General features: G+C 38.9%; 1 long non-coding RNA gene across 2 annotated transcripts; it reads right to left on the bottom strand.

Annotated features, from left to right (window-relative positions):
• Window positions 1–9,088: 9,088 nt before the first annotated feature.
• Window positions 9,089–13,812, bottom strand: LOC145428407 (uncharacterized). 2 transcript variants are annotated; one of them, XR_013908706.1, is made up of 3 exons: window positions 13,562–13,812; window positions 11,273–11,425; window positions 9,089–9,521 (listed from the first exon to the last, which is right to left on the bottom strand). It is a non-coding gene; the product is annotated as an uncharacterized LOC145428407 (long non-coding RNA). The 2 variants fall into 2 exon arrangements; XR_013908705.1 differs by lacking the exons at window positions 9,089–9,521; window positions 11,273–11,425 and adding exons at window positions 12,101–13,011; window positions 13,150–13,219.
• Between the last annotated feature and the right edge of the window lie 1,137 nt (window positions 13,813–14,949).

Genomic DNA, 14,949 nt, shown 5'->3' with positions numbered 1-14,949 from the left:
TACCTATATCTAACTAGTACAGTTGATAAGTTGCCATGGTGACAATTAATGAAATCCATCCCCATCTTCTCTAAATGTGGCTCCTCATTAACATGGTAATAAACATTGCAGTCGTTATCACAAAGACAGATCGGCGAGAATGATAGCTCATCTTTTTCCCCAAAAAACTGAGTGGTGGGGGTTTGGATGTAGCGGGGAGGGCAGGAGGAGGGTCGACTGAAGAACTGAGGATATGAGGCGAGACAAAAGGCTGTGGGAAGATGAAGCAGAAGATATGTAACAAAAGAGAGAGTCTATAATGTTCAGAGTGGATTGTTCAAAGCTTTAAACAGATGGTATTGCTATCCAGAAGTCATTGCAGCATTTCATTTAAAATATTTTCAGCATGTTTTTAAATGTCTGCACTGAGGATTTTTTGTAACCATATGAAAAAGTTTTTTTTCCTCCTTTAACAAGTCTCTGATATTAAATTTGCATTAAATATTAAAAACAGTCTCAAGAGGAGCGCTAGATAAATTTTTAAAGTGAAAGAATCACTGTTTCACTGTGATGCTGCAATCCCCCAGTCATGCTCACAACACAGACATGCATCTTCCAAGCTTGCTGCTGTTCAGCTGACCTCTGTGGGCTTATTACTGTATATTTATTCATGAACTTGCCATCAGTTTAGAAGGACATTCCATTCCAACATGTTTTAATAATTATTTCTTCTTTATATCTTCTTTTTCTTTCTGAAAATTACATGGCAGAGCCTTCAGAGAGCAATGAGAAAACATATATTTGAAGCAGGTTCGGTCATTTTAAATCTAAGGAAAAAATATTCCTTCTTCAAAAAGAAACCTTGTGATTTTTGTCAATATATTACAGACCAAAGAGTTGGAGTCTAGAGAGTTCACTGAATTATCATGATTAATTCGTGTTGCTTTTTTAACTCTCTCAGAAAATGACCTTAATGTGTGAACATGAATACCTCTACCAAGCAAATTATAGCTCTCATTTGACTCTCACAAAAATCTGAGAAGGCTGCTAAATCCCTTCAGTCTGTCTTCATGCTGCGATTCAGGAGATTTTTTTGGAACATGATAAAATCTTTGCAGACTTCCTCAAATATTTGCTATAAATACGAACAGCTCAGTCATTATGCAGGTGGATGCTAAGATTTATGGTTTTCAAAAATCAAATCTGACAACCAGTAATCAGTTTTGAAGCAAGGTCTATCTGTGCTTGAGAATGTCTACTTCCATTTCCTCCAGTGAGCGTGTTTTTAACTGCTCGGTGATTGAAGACCAGTTGTCAAGAGGAAGGGAAAAAAATTGTTTTCAAGGCAAATTTAGCATTTAGTATTTTTACAATGTGACAAATGATCTCCGTAGCAGATATTTCACTGAGATTAGTCCTCTCGTTACTAGTTTTATTTGTACAATTGTGAGGTTGTGACTGTATTATAGATGTCAGTTATGGCAGCGGTTTGAAGAGAAAAGAATGGTCACTGAGAAAAGTTCAAACTTATTTGCAAATTTATTTGTTTACACAGAGAAAATAGACACGATGATAAAAAAAATGTTTTGATCTTGTGTCTCTGTGGTAAAAGAGAAGTGTTATGCTTTTTCTTATCTCTGTCAGTTACAATCAAACTTTAATGAAAGCAGATTAAAATATAAGCAAATAACTCAAAGCCTTCAGTGTAATGGCATTAAAACTAGAATCCAGCAAAGCACAAAGAACGTGGCAAAGAAAGAAACTAAATGGATGAACACCTGACATGCATAAATATTTTTGGTGGCTGCAAAAAAAAAGAAAAACAAACCCTAGCCATATGGCTAATGGAGTTAGAGACTGCTATGATTAACAGGTATCCTGTTACAGGACACTGGTGCCCATCACTGCCTGCTATTCCTCACCTCTGCTTAGTGGACTGGACTGAAGTGCTACCAAGAGCCAAGCCAAGTTCAGTTCTGTCAGTGGCCAAAGAAAAACCTCAGTGAAGCCGTTGAACAAGATTTTCAGCTGATGATGAGACAATTCTGTCAAACTTCCAGGTGCCTCAGGAGGATGAAGCCATTTTCTGACTACATGTATATACTGGGGTTTGAGTACTGCTGTCAACTGGGAATATAGTAGGATGGGAGGAGGAATACTTTGAGAATCACCTGAATCCCACTGACGTGTCCACTGCATGAAAGTTGGGGAAACTGCCTGTGAATTTGCAGACTGGACCAGTGGTTGATTCCCCCCCCCCAAACAGGGTACCAGGTACCAGAGGGTGTACTTTCACTGAGATCAGCTGCCCTGGAAAGATCTATGCCTCAGATTCAGGGAGGCATAGATCTATGTTTTTTCACTGTTGTGGAACAAAACACCAGCTCATTTTCCTCTCAAGGATACTTTGGTGGGTGTGGACTTCTGACCAGGACTTTTGGAGTGATTTATGGTGTTTGGAGCTGGAATATAGGGTCTGTTAAGTAAGACTTATTCCCAGTGAGTGTCGGACTTCACCGAGGCTGTCCTGTATAGAAAAAAAAATGTTTATGTTATTATGGGTATAATTTATGGGTATAATTTCTAGGAACAGCCAAGTGGTAGGAGGTACTCTCTGTTTTATGTTTTTATGTACTCATGTATTCTTGTAAATGCACCTGAGTGTGAAGTGGCAAAAATGAGAGGTAGCCCCAGAGTCTCCAAGTCTAAGGCTATGTTTCTCAGCCAGAAAAGAGCAAGCAGAGGCGTCCCAGGGCACAAAAAGTAAAGGGAATGACTGAAGGATTGGTACAGTGTCCGCTGCTACATGGTCTGGAAAGAGGTTATAACTTTTGGCTAACTTGAAAATGCCTCAGCATCACTTCAGAAGAACTGGAGGAGCTGGTGGTGAATAGGGAGATCTGGGCACCTCTGCTTAGACTGCTGCCTGCAGGATCAGGTCAGTGTAAGTCGAAGAAAATGGATATATTATTGAAGCTCATGCACACATTGTGATTCCACCAAATGTGCTGCAGTGCATTTGGGCAGCAATCCCAGTTTGTTTGTGTTTTTAAGCCATTTCAAACTGCAGAGTGCAGGTGAGAGAAGGTCAGACACAGGAACAACATAGAGAATCCAATTAATTGTCAAGAATAGGCCCCGTGCAGAATAAGCATTGCACTTCAGACACTGGTGTGATTTATTGTGACGGACGTAACAAAACTGAAAATAAACACCTGGTTTATTCCTGGAGTGGGATGTATCTGTCAGTCACAGTTGTGACTAAAAGTTCAAGTGATGCAAAACATTTTCAGATTTCAAACTGGGCTGCAGCATTATTGAGACTGCAAGTCTCGTGGTTTACTTATTTCAGTTTAGTCATACACAACAAACCCCTCCTCCTCGTCTGTAGTGAAAAAAAAAGATAAGCAACACATTGTGTCCACCCATAATGACTCCAGGTTAATTAATACACAAGAAGATCATAAAATGATTATGATTTCAGGAAACTAGAGAGAAAACAAATGAAAAAGTTGATTTATTATCTGCAGAAAGTGGTCCCACTCTGGGCTTAAATAATTACAATGTGGCCAAGGTTTAGCATTGTGAAACATCAAAGAAAAAAAAACTGCCTTGTGGTGTTCTGATCTTAATCTGCTAATGAAGGGTGTAATTATACAACATCATCAGGTAGAAAATGAACTTGTTCCTAATCCCACCCACCCAAAATTCCTCACTGAAAGATTCAGTGGAACTGATTGGGAGAGCACATTGTGGGTGCAGCAGCCAATTGAATTTTCCACCCCCTCCCTCCTCCCAGGAGACTCTGCTCCAACTTTCATTACCCACAACTTCCCCCCTTTAAATGTTATTGCATTTACAAATCCATTAAATATGTCCTAATTTTTATCTTTTAAATCAGTAATTGGAGTTGCCAGCTCTACACAGTGGCTCCTGCAACAGCAGCTAGCTGATATAATTGCAATGTATGCGTGACTTGAGTATAATACCAATTAGCTGTGTTACCTCCTTGAAGAGCAAACTGTGTCCAAATAAACACATCTTAATTATGCCCGCAGAGAATAGGATGGAGAACACACAATTAAAGTGGCTAATTAATTCAGTGTTTTATCATGATAGTTTTTCCTTTTTTTGTCCTTACCCTGTCTTGCTTTGGCCACAATCATGCAACTAAAAGATTAATAAACTGTTCGTCCTCTTCACGCGACTTTGGGTCAGCCTTTATAGTTTTTGTCCTGGCAGCCCGTTTGCCTCTATGGACTGAAGAAAAGGGGAACAGTGAAAAAGGAGAAAAAAAAACTGGGAGAAAGTGCCAATCTCACTGAGTTTCACTGTGCTAACCAGACCAATCAGGCCTATTGGCTTCTATGGTCCACCAGACCTGCTGTCTACCCCAAATTCTCTCAAACTTGACAAAGCCTTTCTTTGAGTTTAAGCTTACAGCTTTTGTCTTCTGTTTTTTCAACAGCTCTTTATATACTGTGTTCATGTTTTTATTGGCTTCGAGCTTACAGAGCCAATCACAGCTGTCACAGGGCAAAGGTGGGGGTACATGTGGGAGAGGTCATTAGTCAATCACAGGACTCATAAACAAAGACCGACAATAATTTACACCAATTTAGAATTTCCATAGGAAACCTAACCCCATGCATTTCTTCAGACTGTGGGAAGATGCTGGAGTGCCCGACTGATGCATGAATTGGTTTGACGTTCGAACATGGAAACTGTTGGTGGATTCGAACCCGCTTGGACCTTCTTGCTGTGTGCTAAAGACTGTACAACCATAGTGTCATGTCATAATGGTATAATAATGAAAATAATATTAATACAAGGGAACATTCTTACATCATTCCACACTCCCATACTCTTTTCTCTACCTGCAAAATACAGAAGGTTTGTGTGTTTGCTGGTATTTGTTGAGCTGTTGGAAATCTTCTCCAAAAGTTGATTCTGTTCATCTGGACGTAGCGTTTTGTGGGAGAAACGTTTCATCACTCATCCAAGTGACTTCTTCAGTCTCAGCTGACTGCAGGTTTCCCCAATCTTATAAACAGCCATTCCCCAACTCTCTGTCAATGGTACTCATGGCCATTGATCAGTGGTCTTTGATCAGTGGGTTTTAGTCAGTGGTTGTTGATCAATGGTCATGAGAATTTGCATAATTACGATTAAGGAACTGACCTCCCAGCCCATTGTTCCTTCAGTGGGCTGGTTTCAGTCATTGTGCAAATGTACTGTTTATAAGCTTGGGGAAACCTGCAGTGAGCTGAGACTGAAGAAGTCACTTGGATGAGTGACGAAACATTTCTCCTACAAAACGCTACGTCCAGATGAACAGAATCAACTTTTGGAGATTTACTTACCTGGATGATTGAGAATGCATCAATATATTGGAAATATTGCATTTCAATGTATTTGCCACTTATAGAAATGTTAGTTAAATGACCACAACCATCTGCACAAACAAAACAAAACCACCTAGATTGGTCCAATCCACTTTAACCCTTCAATAAAGACCTATAAATGATACAGAAATGTTTTTTTCCCCCCATGTCTTTCATCCCTCCATGAGTGATAAGCACTGCGTTTGATATGGTTTTTATGTAGCATTGTTGCCTCTAAATTGATTTGAAGGTACACAGTGATGGGAACTAATAACTGACCTACAATTTCTGAAATCGAAATCTACAGTAAAATGTTTGTAAAGTAAGGAATATAAAGTAGAGATCTTTGTACCAAAAGGATGTAAAAGTAATATATCTGGGAAGTCTACTTAAGTACACTAATGATGTAATTTTACTTCATTACTTCCCTTCTCTGATCAAGAATATGTTTTAATTAAGTCACTTTAGAAGCTAACCATCTTGAATTTTCTCATTTGTAACTGCTCAGTACGGTAAACAAAACCTGTCATGCACATATGAGATACGTTATACAAGAAATGAGCATAGAGAGACAATAACAGCATGACTATAGGAGAGTCTCTGTTGTCATCTTTAACTACAAATGTCTGAATAGGCTTACATCAGATCAGATACACAATTCACCACGGGCCCTGGCTCAACCAGCACAGTACAAATGCAGGTTCAAAGTGTCGGTCCCCAGAGTGTCAGCTCTGCTCCCGACATTATGTTGTGAAGGAAAGTGGATCACATAGTCAGTCAATGAGTCTCCGTGGCTTTGTGAAATAGCATAGGAGAAAAGCTTGCATCAGAGTGACTCTAAACTCTCTCGGTGATGCAAGCTCTTGCATTATTCCATTTCAAGCAACAATGCAAGGAAGCACAAAAGAAAAACGAATGCTTCCACTTAATTCACCATTACCAAACATTTCTAAAAGACAGTTTATTTTGATAATAGTGATTCTTGAAAGACTTCTATATGTAAGTTTTTAATAGATCACCCACAAAACTTTCCACTCCCATCAGCTGCCCTGGTTAGCAAGTTTAGCCCCTTGACTACATACCTCTGCCAAGGTGGAAAATGTTCTCCACACCATGCATAATAATCTCAGTCCCTGGGAGGACATCTGAATCCAGATTACTTTGTGCTAATTTCTTAAAAAACTGTCTTTAAAAAAAAAAATCAGACCATATCAGATTACATACAAACAGTTCCTATAAAAGACCAACTTTAAAACTGTAGAATTTGAAAAATCACATGGAAAGGCACTAAGCTACATATTTTCTTTTAGAACAATATTTATGACCTCACTGCCGATTTTCCCACACATCTATCTCCAGGGTTTACAGAGAATGGTCCCAAAAAGAGAAAATATCCACTGAGTGGCAGTTCTGAGTGGTTAGAAATGACTTGTTGATCCCAGAGAACAGACCAGAATGGCCAGATTGTAACTAAAATAACCACTCACTGCAACCAAGGTATCCAGAAAAGTATCCCTGAATACACAACACACTGAACCCTTAAGCAGATGGGCTGAAGCAGCAGAAAACAACTAGGTGCCAATCCTGCCACTTCTGCAATTTGCTCAGGTTGACCATTCATCCTTTATGACCACAGTGTACAGATCTTCTGAAGGCTGCTTCCAGCAGGAGAAGGCACCATGTCAAAAACCTCAGATGATCTCAAATTGGCTACCTGAACATGACAATGACTTAACTGTGCTCGACTACAGCGGTGTGTGGTGACCTTTACAGAAAGGCAATTTCCTCCCATCCCCAAGAACAAAAAACCAAACAAACAAACAAAAAAGAAACACAGACAACAACCCTCATCTGTGTGTTTCCCAATCAACATTAAATTGATTAATATTAAAATAGCTTTATATCGTTCAGGTGAGCACATTTTAAAAGCTTTATATTCTGTCATATTTGTAAATGGTAAATAGCTCTGGTTCTTATTAAGCACTTTTCTACTACTACATTCACACAAACAATTGCCTTTCTATGCTTTGTAGTGGCTGTGCTGTGAGGACCACATATCACTGGGAAAAAACAAACTTTTGTTCATGAACTCAAAACCGCAGACCTGCATCTTGATTTTAAAAGGAGGAACATTTATTAAAAACAAAGAAAAAGAACTAAGCCCAATTAAAAGGCTTCAGCTGTGTGTGAAATGGTTAACTGTTAATATCTGTGGGGGCACTAAACATATTTAGCAAGATGAAGGTGCAATATTGGCAAAACAGCAGGTAAACATATTACATTGAGACATTCTAAAAGATGCCATTTCCAAAAGTGCTGCTGAGTTGAATGTACTGTTATTGGTCAGAGCTGTCATCTCCTTTTTCCCTCATCATCAAAGCTTTACTTGCCAATGTACTAAAGAAGTTCTTAACAACTTTTTCACACTCCATTTTCTCAACAGGTTGGCTAAAGTGATTAGCAGAGGTGGTTTTTTTTTTGTTTTGTTTTTTCCACTCTTCACTATACCGCAGGAAGTTGAGTGATCAGTTTAGAAGCCAATCAGAATTCAACTAGGGTGGGTGCAACTCCATGCCACCTTTCTAGACCGGTGCCGGTGGTTAGCAAGATGAAACTCACCTGGTACGATGATAATTCACTGAAGCTCGTTTACTTGCTAATACTAGTTATGTTTCCACACAAAACACAGAATGTAACTGATCTCGGAGCACTAAAATTAGAGCCAGCCTGGCACCCATCACTTTCTCTCTAAAAACCAGAGGTTTATCCATAATGTGCACATGTAATGTGCAACCAGCTCGTGTCATTGTTAATGGGAGATGGATACATTGTTAAATGGAGACAGCTACAGTTTTCTATGAGCATGAAACAAGCTAAGCTTTCTGCCATAATAGATGATTGCAGTTTCAAGATGCCAGTAATATAAAGGATGGATGTGGAACATTACAGCTCAAATAACATCTTAGTCTCAATTCAATTGAGCACCTTTCAGATGTGGTGGAACAGGAGATTTGCATCATGAATTTGCACCTAACAAATCTGGAGCAACTGTGTGATGCTATCATGCCGCAAAGAATTAAGGTAGTTCTGAAGGCAAACGCGGGTCTCCCCAGTATTAGCAAGGTGTACCTAATAAAGCATCCACTAAGTATATGCATGTATTAAACCATATCCAGGAAAAGCTTACACATACAGTGCTGATATTGTAAATTACAGGAATTTTAGTATGCATCAATAGAAGATTGGCCATTGCACTTAAATCTGTGTCCGTGCAGCTGACATAGTGGAAAAATGCAGCTGCACCTCCTAAAGCATAGACATCCTTTGAGGCAGGTATAGCCACAATCTTTATATAATATTTTAAACATTGATACATAGAAATTGTGCATCATTACTTCAGTGCCAAAATGACTCTGCCATTTAAGAACATCTAAAACTGGCACTTGGTAAAGGACGATGAAACAGCTGGTCTGAAAACTATTTCAGTCTAGATGAGCAGAAACGTGCTTTTAGAAAGAGTCATCTTGATATTCATGTTCATTACCTGATTGGGTCTTATCAGTAAATAAAACTGAAATCATTACAGCTGAGCTAACAAATCCTTTGTGATTATATCCATCCTGTATGGACTGTTGCCTGAAATTTTAGCATAGCAATAGTTATTTCCTATGGTGAATGAAGCCTGAAAATTATCAGCTCTTGAGATAATAGTCCCCCCGATCAGCTTATGAATGAGCCAGCAACATAATGGATATTTGTCTGGATCTTGAAATTTAAGTATTTTATCCGTTTTCAGATTTGACGCACCTTTAAGAGCCACATCAGGATTTTAGTTTTATTTTCACAAATCTAACTATGTAGGTGATTCTTTCCTATCACCTCCTTTGAGCATCATAGCTCTATGTGGTTGGCCATAGACTCAGCATCATGAACAACTCAGCAGCCAGGCAGCTGTGAAGAGAGAGCGGGAGCCTTTATTGAAATGCTAATGCTGTCGTTCATTAGCTGTCTTTAATTAGTGAGTGTGATGCTGTGGGCTTCTGGCTAACTGCAGCCATCAATGCCAGACCAGTCATCAACAGACAGGAGAAACACACCATTCCCAAACAGCCTGAGAGAAAGAAAAAGAGAGAAAGAAAGAGAAAAGTCTGTGTGTGTCTGTGTTGGGTGGGACAAGGGTATATTTTGGGAGAAGGACAGAGATATTGGAAAAATGGAAAGAATGAGGAGGAGATATTAATCAAAGTGAATAATCAGTATAGACTAAAATATGAGTCATCTGGGTTTTTGCATATTAACCAGGGCGTATCTTTGGGGCACAGTCTAACTTGTTGTCAAAAACATTCATAAGGCAACTAATAAACAGACAGGAAATCATTAGTGGTGATTGACGGGTGTGAAAGCTCACAGCCTTGTGGGATTCAGCTGGTTGGGAAGCTGAATGGAAATCATCTCATGACCAAATATTTGGCTAGTTTGGTGTTCATTTCAGGTATAACTGATGGAATACCAGGGGCTGCAAGGCAAAACATGAACGCTGGGTTTTCAGGGGCATACAATTTTGTTCTCCCTCTCTATATTTTGTGTGCAGCTCTTAAATAAATACACAGACAAAAATCAACCACTCCTGTCTAACCTGAGTTAAACATAAACTTCTCCAACCCTCTTCCCATTATATCTTAATTGTTCATTTTAATTCATTGTGCTAATAACTGCAAAACTTGTTTTTTACAAATTCAATACTACGTGCAGCTGTCTGGCTTAAATTGTGGTAGGCATATTAGTTTGTGTTTACTTGTTAGACTGAAAATATCTATGAGAGCAAAAAGTATTGTTTTTGTTGTGGTACAGGAATTTAATACTGAAGCAAACACTTTGAAAGCAGACTCTTTCCTGGAAAAAAATAAAATTAAATAAAATAACAACCTAAAAGTAAGGAGTTCAGCCCCCCCAAAAAAATCATTAAAAACTCAAACAAAAGTGTTTTCTTGTTACAACCACTACCTGATTTCATGCTAGAAACAATACTACTGACACACTATACTACAACTACTATCTATCTCAAAAATGCTGTTTGAGGTAGGCGAGTGCCTTAAATCCCACGGAGCAAACTGACGTCAGAGTGACGTCTTTTATATGGCATTTTGGGACGTACAATTTTGGTCTGCTGAAGGGGTTGTTTTGTAACGCTAGGCGACGTCTTTTTTTCGACTTCTACTGAACTTCTAGCGTTGATGCTCGTGGGACCTGTATGAACAGTTGTGTGCAGTAAAGCAAAGTGATCAGCGGACATCTCCAAGATGGCACGGGCTCTTGATGCTTAAAAAAAAAAAAGTAGCTGCAGGGTGGATTTCGCGCAGAAATGTTCCCCAGCTTCTCGCAGGCAGTTTCCGAAATATGCGCAATGACAAAGACTGTGGAGCAGATAGTCCAGTGCATATGTCATACAGAGTTGGTCATGGACCAACGGATCCAGTGTAGACATGAACTGCATATCTATCAGAAGTCCAATGTTTAGTGGGATAGGTCTCCCTGTGGTACATACATGCCCTGTTTGAAAGTAAGTATGTAGGCAGGCACATATTTGTCTAAGTTGCTCATCTAGAAGTAGCGTATCGAATGGAAGGGTAATGAACACATAAGCACAGTTCAAATATTGCAAGAATCTGTTCTTTTTCATCTTAAAATACAAAAAAAGCAAACATGTTGAAGATGTTGAAGTCCAGCTCAAACTGGTGAGCGTGGAGCTGAGTTTGATAAGCTGACCTTGGATGTCCCACCAAGACCATTACGATGGAATTCGTAATTTGAAAGATTCTGTCAAACATTTCAACATGTCTGTGAACACTCTTCATGTTCTGCTGTAATTTGTGCACATTTCGGTGCGTTGTCAGTACAAACATACTTACTTGTTATATTGTTTTTTTTCCCCTTTGTTGTTCCCTCTGCTGTGGACATGCTGCAAGAGCATATAGCACATCATTTACTGAGACAGCCTTTCTTTCTACCGCCAAGTCGCTCCTCTTTCTTCCTTCTCTCTCTGTCGCCAGTACTCAAGGCCACTATGTATGCAGAAGAGACATGCAATGGTTTGTTGCTGTAAGCTGAAGTATTTTGTGATTTCTGATGCAGCTTTCAACAGCTTCAGACCAAGGAGCCGCCGTTATCCCTCAGGCCTGACAGCTATGTCGAGGATATGATGACAGTCGCAAAATGAGAAGACTGGCATTTTTCTGTCATTGTGTAAGACACCCAAGCTCCAGATCCCTTTCATCTCAAGCAACATTGCTTTGTTATTCTCTCCACTAATTCTTCCCCATCTCCCTCCATCTATAGTCAATAATATATACTTATATTAAACATGAGATCTTTGCGATTCCTTTTGAGGTGTCACAGCAGGCCACTGATCAGTGTAATAATAAAAACATGCCATCTTTGGCCTTGTTGCTCTATGATTAGGATTTTATCAAAAGTAAAACTAGTGCTTTCACCTTTCCCTTTTTAATTTCCTTTGCCATGTTTATACATGATAGTGTTTGTTGACAGTCCAAATGGCCCAGAGGAAAAGCCGTTTGTGAGATCTCTCTATATCTCTCTCTCATTAACAACCTGCTATGAGTTTGAGTGGACTGCATATGTTATTTATATTTCCGCATATTTTCAGAAAAAGACTAATCTGTGTTTCTGTCTTCAGTAATTGTAGTTTATTGTGAGATGTGCATGTACTTTGGTTCAACAAGAGTGGAAAGAGGTGCCACTTTATTAAATGACAATAGGTAATAAAATGTGACCCTAAATCTATAAACATATACCCTACCATTTCCATTTTTTCCCAGATTGTCAAAGTGGAATTGTTTGTTTAATTTATAAAATTATTTGACCTGGAAACCAGACATGTGCAGTAAATCCCAAATGCTTGAAATTTTAAACCGTAAATAGAACAATCATGTTAACTGAGCTGACTCTGATTCAAAGGCTTCATGTTACAAGTTTCTTATGCTGCAGAAAACCACTACAGCACTATAATCATTCAAGAAGAAAGAATGGTTGTCTTCAGTTTCACCCACAATGTCATTGTGTGTTTTGTTAAATGGAGGGATTTCTTTCTTCAAGATAAAATGGCCATCACATTCACACTTCCTTAACCACTATATACATATTTCACACACTCCTTTCATTAATCCATGACATTCATGTGCCCACAGTAGGAAATATTGCAGCCGACATAATATATTTCTGTCTCAGTTTAAAAATAGCAAGAGTCAATATTTTCTTATTCACCGTGTTTTGTCTGAGAGGAAAACAAAACATTCTCAACAATTTTGGGTTTGAAAATATGGGAAAGAAACTATGGGATGTATTTTTACTCTAAACCAGTGTGTAAATGAGCAGGACTATTTTAAAACCAGTTCACTGACACCGAGAGCACAACTGGAGGCTTGTTTTTAGCCTTTGTGGTCTATGTCACAACTCTAGCAGAGCTTTTGTTCATGAGCTGCAGCTGTCTAACAGACTTTTCAAGAGACCTGAGGAGATGACTTGCTGGAGTTAAAGGCATGGTTGTTTTTCACGCACTTCGTCAGACACGGATTCGTCAAGTGCCTCTGTAAGAAGGCTCCATGTTGTTCTTGGCTTTCTTGTTCTCCTTCTGTAATGAAGTAATTAGGGCAGTTTTCTGAATACCTGTTCAATCAAATGCTAACATGAATAAAAGTATATCAAGACCTTAGACTCAGTACTTTGCTTGGTCTTGTTCTGTATGTTTCCACTGTACAACTTTGCACACCTGAATACTTTATCTCTTTCCTGGCAGATCCAGTGAAGCTTCCATAGATTGGATGTGGAACATCTGTGAACTGACATTTTTAGGTCCCTCCAGAGACATTCTATAGGCTTTATGTCTGTGTTTTGGTTAGACCACTCAATGCTAGTCAGATACTTCCAGTATGTCATACTGAAACAAACATTCTTTTGACAGCCCAATAACTCCCTGTGTTTGCCTATAGTCATTCCCCCTTCAATTTTGCCTACTTTTCCAACAGCTAAGAAAGAAACTCCATAGCACGACACTGTCCATTACCACTGGTTTGTGTTAGGGATCAGATTACTGGGCAACAAACTAGTGAAAGTGCCTGGCTTTTGGAGTTGAGCCTAAATATTTCTCTTTTTGACAGAAAAACCTTTCCCTCATCACTTACCCAAAAGCCTCAATGATGGAGCACTGCTGAGGTGGTTTTACTTTTGTCCTTATCCCTAAAATAATTTTTCAAGCCCTGTTAAAGTGACTCTTTGGTCCCAGTCACTAAAATGACCAAGGTACCACAATTCTGTTAACTCAGTTTGAAAGATTTTACACTTTACATCATCAATTTTACTTTGGACGTTTTGGGTTTTTATGCCCTGACATGCAGTTTCAGATGTCTGGCCTTATATAAACTAATTTGTGCCTTTCTAAACAATGTCCTGTCTGTTCAGTTCACCACAGGTGGGTTCCAATCAAGATCTAGGCACATCTTATTAAAGCAAATAGACCGCACCTGACCACAATTTGGAGCCACAGAAAAGGATCTGATACATTTGTAAATTAAAGATTTCAGATTTTGAAAAAATGTTTTTCACTTTGTCACTGTGGGTTATGTAGACTAATTGTAAAAAAACAAGTCTTGTAGACTTCTATGCATGTGCATAAACCATGCTTTCCAAGCACAGTTAATATATAAGAATGCATACATACACTATATAATGTTGTACTCTCTTTTTTCTACTCATAACAATCAGTTCAGGTTATTGTTACCTTTGGGATATTTTTGCACAGTATGGGTCAGGTTACCCTGAATGTGAAACTCTCTCCATAAACCTTGCACAAAATAAAAAAGATAAAAAGCATGGCATGCTTTGAATGTTACTTCAGTTTATTTGGATACGAAGGCAAAAGCACACACATTCTTAGGTCAACAGAAATGTGCACTCACTGGGTGGATTGTTTGACAGTGCAGGAAAACTAATTTAAAAAGCAAAGTTTAAAAGTAATAGTAAAATTAGTTGCTGATATACCTATCCTGCAGTGTCTGTGCTACTTCTCTATGAATAAAATCACAACAATACGTGAGTCTTTTCAATATGTCATGCGGCAATTCGCTATTAGTGCTGCTAACACTGAGCCACACGATTTAAACATTTAATTAGAGTCCCAGTATGAGAAGAGAAGAGCAGAGTAGAGACACATTCACTTCACTTCAGCTAAGAGCGCATGGACACACACACACACACAAAAGGCAGTATAACGGGCTTACAGTCTCAAGCTGCTGTGCGTTTGAATGAAGCTTGCCTCCCTCAGATTAATTGTGCCCCACTTATTTTTAATTAAAGTTCTATGTGTGGTTCCATGCTGGCAATGGGGAGTAGGTGTTAAGTAAAAGAAGTCTGTCCTTGCCCTATCAAGTGCTTTAATCAAAACCAGCTGACAAGATTTAGCTCAGTTAACCAGCAGACCATTCACTAATTCTCAGCAGATGATGGCCACCACCGGCAGCTATTGTTAGAAATGGAACATAAATCTCCAGAAACGATAATGAAGGCTAATGAA

This window comes from Astatotilapia calliptera, chromosome 1 (genome assembly GCF_964374335.1).
Source record: "Astatotilapia calliptera chromosome 1, fAstCal68.1, whole genome shotgun sequence".
Lineage (NCBI taxonomy): Eukaryota > Metazoa > Chordata > Actinopteri > Cichliformes > Cichlidae > Astatotilapia > Astatotilapia calliptera.
This window is presented reverse-complemented; position numbering and strand designations above follow the sequence as displayed.